This window comes from Vidua chalybeata, chromosome 3 (assembly GCF_026979565.1).
Source record: "Vidua chalybeata isolate OUT-0048 chromosome 3, bVidCha1 merged haplotype, whole genome shotgun sequence".
In the NCBI taxonomy this organism is placed as follows: Eukaryota; Metazoa; Chordata; class Aves; order Passeriformes; family Viduidae; genus Vidua; species Vidua chalybeata.
The window spans coordinates 61,476,329-61,485,722 of record NC_071532.1 but is presented as its reverse complement, the minus strand read 5'-3'; the positions used below and the strand labels follow the sequence as shown (position 1 = coordinate 61,485,722).

Below are 9,394 nucleotides of genomic sequence, written 5' to 3'. Positions count from 1 at the left end.
GGCTGCGGCAGGACACTGCAAACACTCCTGGTGCATTGGCTAATGCTCTGCTGGGATGGGGCATCAGAGTAAAGCATTTAGTTATTCTTAATGACTTCTTCCTGGAGCAAGGACTCAGAGAATCTTAGATGGAATGATCAGCTCTTTACTTTGCTCTGAGCATCACTGGACTTGATCCATACATGCTGTTGTGGAACAGGCACTCCATAACAGGGACCAAATTAGGCTCATATCCAACATACTAACAGAGCAATAAAACCACTCGATATCTATGCCATCGTGCCTAATTTCAAAAGGTAATAATGTAAAAATGTGTTTAAAAACATGTAGGATTGCATAAAAAAAGGAAACTGCCAGCTTTTGAAGAGTAAAGTCTTTATAGATGGCATGCAGATAATTCAAAGATAGTTGTCCTTGTTTTGACTGGGATAATTGTCTTCCTAGTAGCTGGTACTGTGCTGTGTTTTGGATTTAGGATGAGAATAATGTTGATAATACACTGATGTTTTAGGTATTGCTGAGCAGCGCTTGCACAGAGTCAAGGAAATTTCAGCTTCTCATACTGAAAGAGAGGAAGCTGAGAGGGGACACAATCAGGACAGCTGACCCTTACTGGCCAAAGGGACATTCCATACTGCCTGGCAGCATGGTCAGCACATACAGCTTGGGGGTGCTGGCCAGGGAGTGGCTGTTCCTGCTTGGGGACCAGCTGGGCATCAACCAGCTGGTGAGTAGCAATTGTGTTGTGCATCACTTGTTTTGCATATTCATCTATCCTTATTCTTATTATCCATTTATTTTCTGTTGTACTAAACTGTCTTTATCTCAAGCCAGGAGTTCTACCTTTTTTTTCCAATTCTGTCCCCCAGCCCAGTGAAGGGAGTGAGTGAATGGCTGTGTGGTGCTTAGCTGCCTTCTGGGTTATACCACAATAACTGTGTATTGTAGGCACAGAGAAAATACATACCAGATCCTTAAAAAATCATATGAAGACCAGAAGAAAGCAGGTATGAGGGCAACTCATTGAGGAAGATCTCAGAGATCAGAAGATCCCTCTGAGAAAACATCATTCGATCTGGAAGGATAAACGGAATTCGCCCAAAGGCAGGAATTTTGAGAAACTACTTGCAAAAGACATGGATAATGCAAATAAATCATTTTCCAGATGTGTTAGGAAGAGGCATCTTGCCAGAGAATCTGTAGGGCAAGAGATTATTTAGTCATAAGGGCCAAAAACCATCCTCTTTAAGAAGAGAAGTGCAAAATTACATTTCCACTGCAGCACCTTGGGAATGATATTACACTAGTATCCTTCTTTGCACGGGATGCAGCTGATGATTTGCTTCAAATTGGTGCTAAAAATTATGTGAAATTGCAGGAGAACCTTGTCATAGCCACTGGCAGGTGGAATTCAACACATACAAATACAAACTCCATTCCTTACACCTACTAGGATAGGTTCCAAGTTGCTGTTAATGCTGAGGAATAAAGTATTTATCTCATAACAAATAGACATGTGAAATGATCATCTCAGTGCTCAGTACTGTTCTGTTGAGGCCTTTTTCTTTGTTCTGGCCTTTTTACGTCAGAAAATACATAGAGAGGAGGAACAAAGATGATTAGCAGTGCAGAGTGGCCTCAAGACAAGACCCATATAGCCTAGAAGCATTCTTATACCTGAAAAAGGAATGCCTTAAAACAGACATCACAAAGGACACAGAGCTCAGGGTGATGGTTGGAAAGGCTCTTCCAGTGCAGAAACTGGAAAGTGTCAAGTAAAGGCAGAGCTTCCAAAACAAAACAAAACAAAACAAAAAAGTAATTTTGTTTCACATTCCACGTAGCTGAGCTGTGGGTTCCCTTGACACAGGATGCTGTGGGCAATCAAAGTTTATACAGGTTCAAAACCAATTGGACAAAGTTCAGATAATTCTCTAAAAGGGTTTATTAAATGTAAAAATGCAACCTTTCCTTTGAGAACAACAAATCACTGGAAGCTAGGAGAACATCAGGTGATGTACCACTGCACACTTATTTTGATCTTATACTTTCCCTACACACCTTCTACTGATGGCTGTCAAAGGCAAGACCCTGGCCTTTGATTTGGTTCGATCTGATCCTTTCTTATTGCAGGCCTTTGATTTGGTTTGATTTGATCCTTACTTTCTTATTGCTTTTCGAGACAGTCTGTGTGCATAGGAGATCTTCCCCCTGTGCTACTGCTGGGACAGCAGTTTAGCTGCTGCAGGTGGTTTTCAAGGCTGTCTCCCCTCAGTGTTCATACTGAAGAATTTCCTTTGCCTGTTAACAACAGGCTGGAGCCTAAACACAGCCCAGGAGGGTGAGCCCTCCCTCCCCACCTCTGCCCTGCTGCTGTTTGGCATGGCACACCTGTGTCAGTGGAGGAGATTTGGAAGACAAACAGCATGGGGAAAGGGCATTCATTTTTCAGTAGCTTAATACAGAGAGAGACCAAGATGAATGGAACTGGTTTCCAATGTTACCCTGGAGACAAAGAAAGCTTATAAGAGATGGTGATATAATGTTGATCTGGCTGTCTCTACAGTGTAAGCACAACTATTGTTTTATGACTCAAAACAGTTAGATTTTCATTAATTTATTTTTTATGTTTAAAAATCTCCTCAGGGAGGCCTGTGAAGCAGAATACATGTGTTTTATCAGTCTGTTGTTATATCCGAGTTTCTACAGAAGACTGTCACAGGATTTTTCTAAAAGTGCTTTTTTTTCCACTCAGCTGAGAAAGAGACAGGTTGGCTGCAATCAATTACTCAACCTGTCACCTTTCCATTCAGTCATACCAAACTGGAAACCTGGCTGTTACACTAAACCAAAATAGCAGACCCACCCCTGACGGGTGCCAGAACCTGGGCTAGGGAAAGCATGAGGGAGTAAAGTGGTACAAGTTTGTGCAATCTGAAAAACCAGAGAAGCAAGAACAGAGAAAGGATGGCCTTGAGTAGGGTGGCCAGATGCAAATTTCTAATCCAAGGGAATTAATAATGTTTTTACTTTTGTTGTTTTTCTCACAAAGGTGGTATTTTCATTACAACTATAAAAGAGATCTGCCAGAGGTGGGGACCTCTGGAAACCTGTCTGAACTGGTGCATGCATGGACAGGAGGATGGATAGAAGAAACCCACTGTGGGAAAACCTCCAGTGACTGATGTTTTCCCTAACAGTCAGCAGGCTTGAAACAGGTAAGATATACTGAATGTAGATACATCATGACACCACAGCTATCCAAACCACATAGCCAACAAAATAACTGTCCACAGCAAAAGAGATGAGAAAAAGGGCAGTTTTGTGCTGTGCTTTGTGCATTAACACCCAGCAGAGCAAATGGTAGGCTGACATTTTGGATTATTGTATAAAATTTCTTGTCTTTTCTTCTATTCCTTCTGCAACTGGTACCCTTCAATTACTGTGTCTCACCATTATTCAAGGCTAAACTTCTTTGAGCAGATTATTGGTACAGACTTTTTGTTAGATGAGTATACATCTTCTAGGATTATGAGGTCTGTTTATGAAGGACACAGCAGCACAAAAAATAATACTGCTATAGGTAGAAAAAATAATTATAAACTACTTTTTAAAATTAAATAATTATCTCAATGCATTCTGTAGTGATGAATTTTTATGAGAAAATGTCATCTTGGAAATACAGTACTGTATGTTAAATGAGGTAATGATAGAAAGGGGATGGTGATGCAAACAGACTGAATATCTTATATTGAACACTTACCTGATTCCAGGGTCTGATTCCAGGCTTGAAAAGTAATTGCCTGTTAGAAGAAAAATACCTATTACTTTATCATTCAAGAAATTCACAAGTGGGATAAGCAGCCAATGGAGACATTGCAATGCAAGTAGAGTGTTTATAGGAAAAGATAATATTACCTTACCTGATTTGCAAACACCCTCATTTAAAATTCTCTGACATTAACAGATTGGCCTTGATTGTAGTAATCAGCTCAGTTACAAAAGGCTTCTGCTATATATAACACAAATGGTACAGAAGGTGCTGCTCTCAGCAGGCAAAGGTAAAACCAGATGAAAGAGTAATGAATGATACGGGAGTACAACCTGGGGGATCACAGCTAATAATGAAAGCATTCAACTTCAACCAAAGTTTTAAGGGAAGAAACTTCTTACCAGTACAAATAGTGGTGATGCAGGTGGACCATCTCTAATAGTTCTAACTGTAGAAAATTATTTTGATGCATCTGCACATGGCTGCCAGTTTGGCAATTCTTAGATCTGTGTGTGAGAAACAGAGAACCTTATTCCCCTTCAGCAATACAGTGAAATAAACACAGATGAGACTTTAGACATGCCTAGGTCTAAAGACAGTAGGAACCTGATTTTGTGATGGAGAAGGCACTTCCCTTTACAAACTTTTCCCTTTTTTGATAATTTGTAGTGAGCACTGCATAGTGCACTGAGCATGCAGGTTGTCAGCATGGCAGCACTGGAACAGACAAATACAAGCAAAATTATTTCATTTGCCTTGTGTGTGCATCCAGAGCCCTGCAAGAAGCAAGGCTTTCTGCTGCATTGACAAATATCAGCTTTATTGAAGTTCTCATTCTGCAGAAAGGGTGATTCAGCTGAGGCTTTGAGGATAGATTTCTCTCTTCTTAAGAGGGGAGCTTGGTGATGTAACATATTGAACAGGCATAAAAATTAAAATTAAAATGTTGCAAACATTTTCCTTGACGTGTCAGTGGAAAGTTGCTGAGCTGGTTTTAATCTGCAAAAATTATTCTGATTTTTCTGAAAGCAGGAGAAAAGTGTGTTCCTATTGTGGAGAGCTGTGACTGTTTTACAGCATACCTCCAAAAGCCTATCTACTCTACTCATTTACAATGCAGCCCAGGTCACCTCCTACACATCATGAGAGAACAGACAAGTACTTATTCTTCTTACACTTGCTTAAAGTAGAGGAAATGGTACAATTTCATAAGGCTTTTTTTTTTTAATATGTATCAGATCAAAAAATAGACCCAGACCTTACTTTAAATGGATTTGTGTGTCAGCTTTTAACTTCCAGCAGAGATGTTAGTGGCAAAGCAGATTAGAAAATTGAAAAAGCAATAGGTGGACAGGAGTTCATACAAAGAAGGTTGGGAAAATATCCAAGCAATTGGCATCAGCAAGAGAGTTTATAATTTAATTAAATTATGAAAAGAGTAATGGGTCAAGTGATGAAAACAACAATGCAGCCTTTCAAGGCAATAAGGATTAGAGAAGCCATCTTCCAACTCACAAAAAAAATCAGTCCTTCATTCCAGTAACACAAGAGCAATTGTAAATTCTGTTGATTAAGTTTGCATGCAGTGAGATATTAGATTTGCTCTAAGCTCTGCAATGCCTACTTTAGCAACTGTGCCACAAGTACACAGTGAATATTCTGAATAATTTTATGCCCATAGGATGCCTATGGACCACAAGTGTGAGTTGACATTGCCATACAAAAAAAGAACTATGAAAATGTTAGGATTGTCTAAAAGTTTTATTTTTCTTGATCTTTTTGCATCACTAAGATACAGGCTGTTAAATTTTACACAGAGTCCAATAATTGCTGTATAGATACCACAGAAGCAAAACCATTCCTGATTTCTAATGGCATCTCAGACTGAGCCCATTCTGTAGCTCTTCCTTCCTTGCCGCTTACCTTTGTTTTCCCCTTCATTCCCCATGAGCAGAAGGAGCCAGTTCCTCATTGTCCCATACAGAATTTTAGGAGTACAATTTCTTTTGGTACTCAAAATATTTTTCCTATTTCTGAGTAGTTTTATACCTGTTGTTTGTTTTGCTTTATACAGCTAAATTTCTTCACATCACAACAGCTTTGGAGAAAGTATGCAAGAAGAAAGCAAGTGAACTTTTAGTATACATGCAACAGCAGTGCCTGATCTGAGGTTTTAAACCGGATTAAGTGCCATAGCCCTCTTCTGATGCCTTTTAAAAAACTACCAGTGGTCCAGAGATTCATTGGAACTTTATAACATTATCCTGCTCACTGTAATAATACTATTACTGCAATTTCTGATTAATAGAATTACTCAGATATTTAGTTAGTAAGCCTTTAGTCACTTACTTTGCCTGTTAGCAAGATGGAGTTGACTGTCCAGGTCCCTGAGCTATTTGTGATGTTTCCTGTTTCATTTCTTCATCTCTTTGGCACCACTTGTTCTGCTCAGGAGCTCAAAATCACTAATAAACATTAGCAATTGCCAGTAGTTTGTATATGGGGTAGTAATAATAATAATAATACAATGGAATGAAGATTTTGAGCTTGGAAACTCTATTTTCAGAAGAAAGCAGCAGGATTGGTCTAATTAGACTGAGCCAAAAGAGGAAAGGGATAGGGATACTAACAGCAAATATCTTCTCCTAGACCACACTGACATGAAATCTGGTATTTAATTAAGGGAACCAACACACCATTGAATGAAGCAAATGAACCTCCTACAGAAAATGAACTGGTTTAGTGTGTAATAGTTATGGGAGATATTTTGTCTTGTGTCCACATGAACTCCTGAGCCAAAAGCTTCCCTAAACCTTCTTTGGGTTTTCAGTGGTATTGCAGAGAAATGAAAAAAAGGATCTATCCCTGCACTGATCTTTCTTACAACTGCAGCCCTATTAACCTTGTCGCTGTCTTCAGCAGCCCTCGATTAGTGACTACTTTACTGGTGATGAAAAGACTTGGGAGAATAGTTATCTAACTACCTGATCAAACCATCTTAGTTAGATCTACAGCTAAAAGATAATAATAATAATACATCAGCAGTAGTGGTTTCATTTATATAATTAGTTTTCTATATTTTAGCTACAGTGCTAAACAGGATATTTTGGTCATGTAATGCACGAGGCTGTATTATGTTCTTCAAGTGTTGTAATAAGCTGAATTGTTAAAATCCTTCACATTTTTTCCTGTATCTGGACTGCAGCGGTTGATAGAGAAAGCTGCTAACACGGAAGAACAAGACATTCCCACATGAAAAAATACTAACAACAAGTAGCAGAGGACTGTGTTTGATGCATGAAAGAGCTACAAATACTGAACAGATAAAGTGAGGCTTATTATCTCTTACTTTGTGCTTCAGGAGTTTGAATATGCTAAGAGACTCAAGAGTTGAAGCGCTGTAGCAGAAGTAATCTGGAGAGCAAGAAACATTGCCTAAGTGCCAGGACTGCCAGGCTGTCACATTCCTACCTAGGCTGGCTCTCAGACAGAAGCATGGCCAGAGGTCTGCAAGTGTCTTGAATACTGTGCATACCACCAACAAACTCTGAAAATGTTAATGCTCCAAGGGTTGGGAAGATTTTCTTTTTTTTTTTTTTTTTTTTTTTTTTTTTTTTTTTTTTTTTTTTTTTTTTGTTATTATTCTTTTTTCTAAATAAAATTTAAATCATTGTAGTTAATATCCAAGGTTTAGGGTGGCTTCTTTTGCCTTTCTTGTAATTATAGGATGTCCAGGCTGGGAATATATTACTTGAGGAATGGGGGTGGGGTAAAGTATCTGTTTTTTCCTTTAAATTCTTAATCAAGTTTCCTGCTGCTTAATGCTAAATACTGAGCAAGGTGGGAGCCAGTATCTTCTGTAGTTTGAGAACAAGGAACTTTTCCCATGGTAAGAGTCTCCACAGCTTTCCCATGAAAGCAAGCAAGCTTCTTGCTGTGGGTAAACGGGTGAAGTTCCTCTCAAGTCAATGAAAATCGTTTTTAAGGAATTGTTTAGCAAGTGGTTCTTGTTTTGAGTATTTTCCTTTTTTAGACCATTTGTCAATACTGGTCAGTCAAACACTTCCAGCAAGCCAGGAACACTCTGTTACAGAGCCACTGATACAAATACCCTTGTCCCAGCTAATGCAATATTAAATGCAAAAGAACTTTACAGTTCTGTGATATGTTTTCAAGTCTGAAAGAAGGTCATTTTTGTTAAGGAACATGCCAGGGGTCTGGAAACTGTTGTCATATGAGACTTAAAAATATGTTGTACAACAAGGATCTTGACTTTTCAGAGTTTGGGATGTTTTGGAGACTGGCCTAGTACTTGCCTGGTTTTTTGTTTTGGGATCAACTACCCTTTGTTTAGTGGACTTTCTTTCATTTCTAAAGCTACTTCCAGTTCCATATTTTTTTCTCCAAACCTTCCCTTGTTTCTAAGACCCCAAGATACATTATGTGCTCCTGACTAAATTTAGGATATATGTGTGGGGCCAAGCCTATTCTCTTACATGCTGCTGTAAAAAAAGTCAGCTTTTTGTCACTTCTTCCTTTCCTTTTCTGTTTCTACATGAATCACTTCATTGGTAGGCTATAATTTGTAGTTTCCTCCCTGTAATATAAGGGCAAATGGTTCATTTTAATGACATAAATTATATGCAAAGGACATAAAGTTGATCAGCCTTACAAGCCTGCTCTTACAGCCTTAATCTGTACCTTATACAAGAAGAAAAATAATAAATATTTTAAAAATGGCATAAGGAAGTGTGACAATTAAAATAGGTGGGAAGAGAGCAGGGAGATATTCTTGGAAACATTTTCCTTAGAAACTTAATTAACTCTAGATGAATCCCACACAAAATAATTTGTGATTTATCTCTCAGTGTGTTAACTCTGTATTTTTGGTGAAATAGAAGAGAAATAAGTATATAGCCTTTAATAATTATATAACCACCCTTCTGAACATGAAATTAAAGAAGAGAAAAGAAAACTAATCAAAAGACCCTAAACAAAAAGAAGTAGAGTTTATCAAATGAGAAGCACTGTGTATTGAAATTTGGGACAGGGAGCCAGCAGCAGTGCAGCAACATGTCTGAGTAAAGCAGGAAACCCCAAATCCAGTGAGCTGCTTTGTAATTTAAGATGCTGATCTCAGTGCCTGTAACGCTAGTAATGTGTAATTTCTGGAAGCTAGGATGACACAAAACCTGTGTGGGAAGGAGGGAAAGCAACCTGCAGTGTGGGATTGTTTGCCTTTTAATGAAGGATAGCTGAGAAGTTAATTGTACCAACGAGTTTTTGATGAATGCAAGTAACCTGATCCTGTGAAATCCGTGGATGAAGTTCACCCTTCAGCTTCCTGTGAAGCTTGGCATGGGGGCTGCTATTGTGCACAGAATCACAGGAGACACCAGTGCCTGGGAGGCAGCAGTCAGCCCTTGTTTGCTTTCATCAGTCAGCTCCAGAGCTGTGATTAGGGTTCTCCCCAAATCATTCATGCTTTCCATAGGAATAACCAGCATCACTACACGATACATCTTTCTGTTAGTGGACTAGCTACTGTATTACTTGAAATTCAATTCTCTTATTTTAGGTATTGCTTGGAAGCTTCAACTCATGTGCTTTAAGGAAAAGCAG

General features: G+C 38.8%; 1 long non-coding RNA gene across 1 annotated transcript; it reads left to right on the top strand.

The window, feature by feature from the left end:
• Window positions 1–613: 613 nt before the first annotated feature.
• LOC128786054 (uncharacterized) lies at window positions 614–7,342 on the top strand. The gene is made up of 3 exons (XR_008430163.1): window positions 614–727; window positions 3,053–3,218; window positions 7,134–7,342. It is a non-coding gene; the product is annotated as an uncharacterized LOC128786054 (long non-coding RNA).
• The last annotated feature ends 2,052 nt before the right edge of the window (window positions 7,343–9,394 follow it).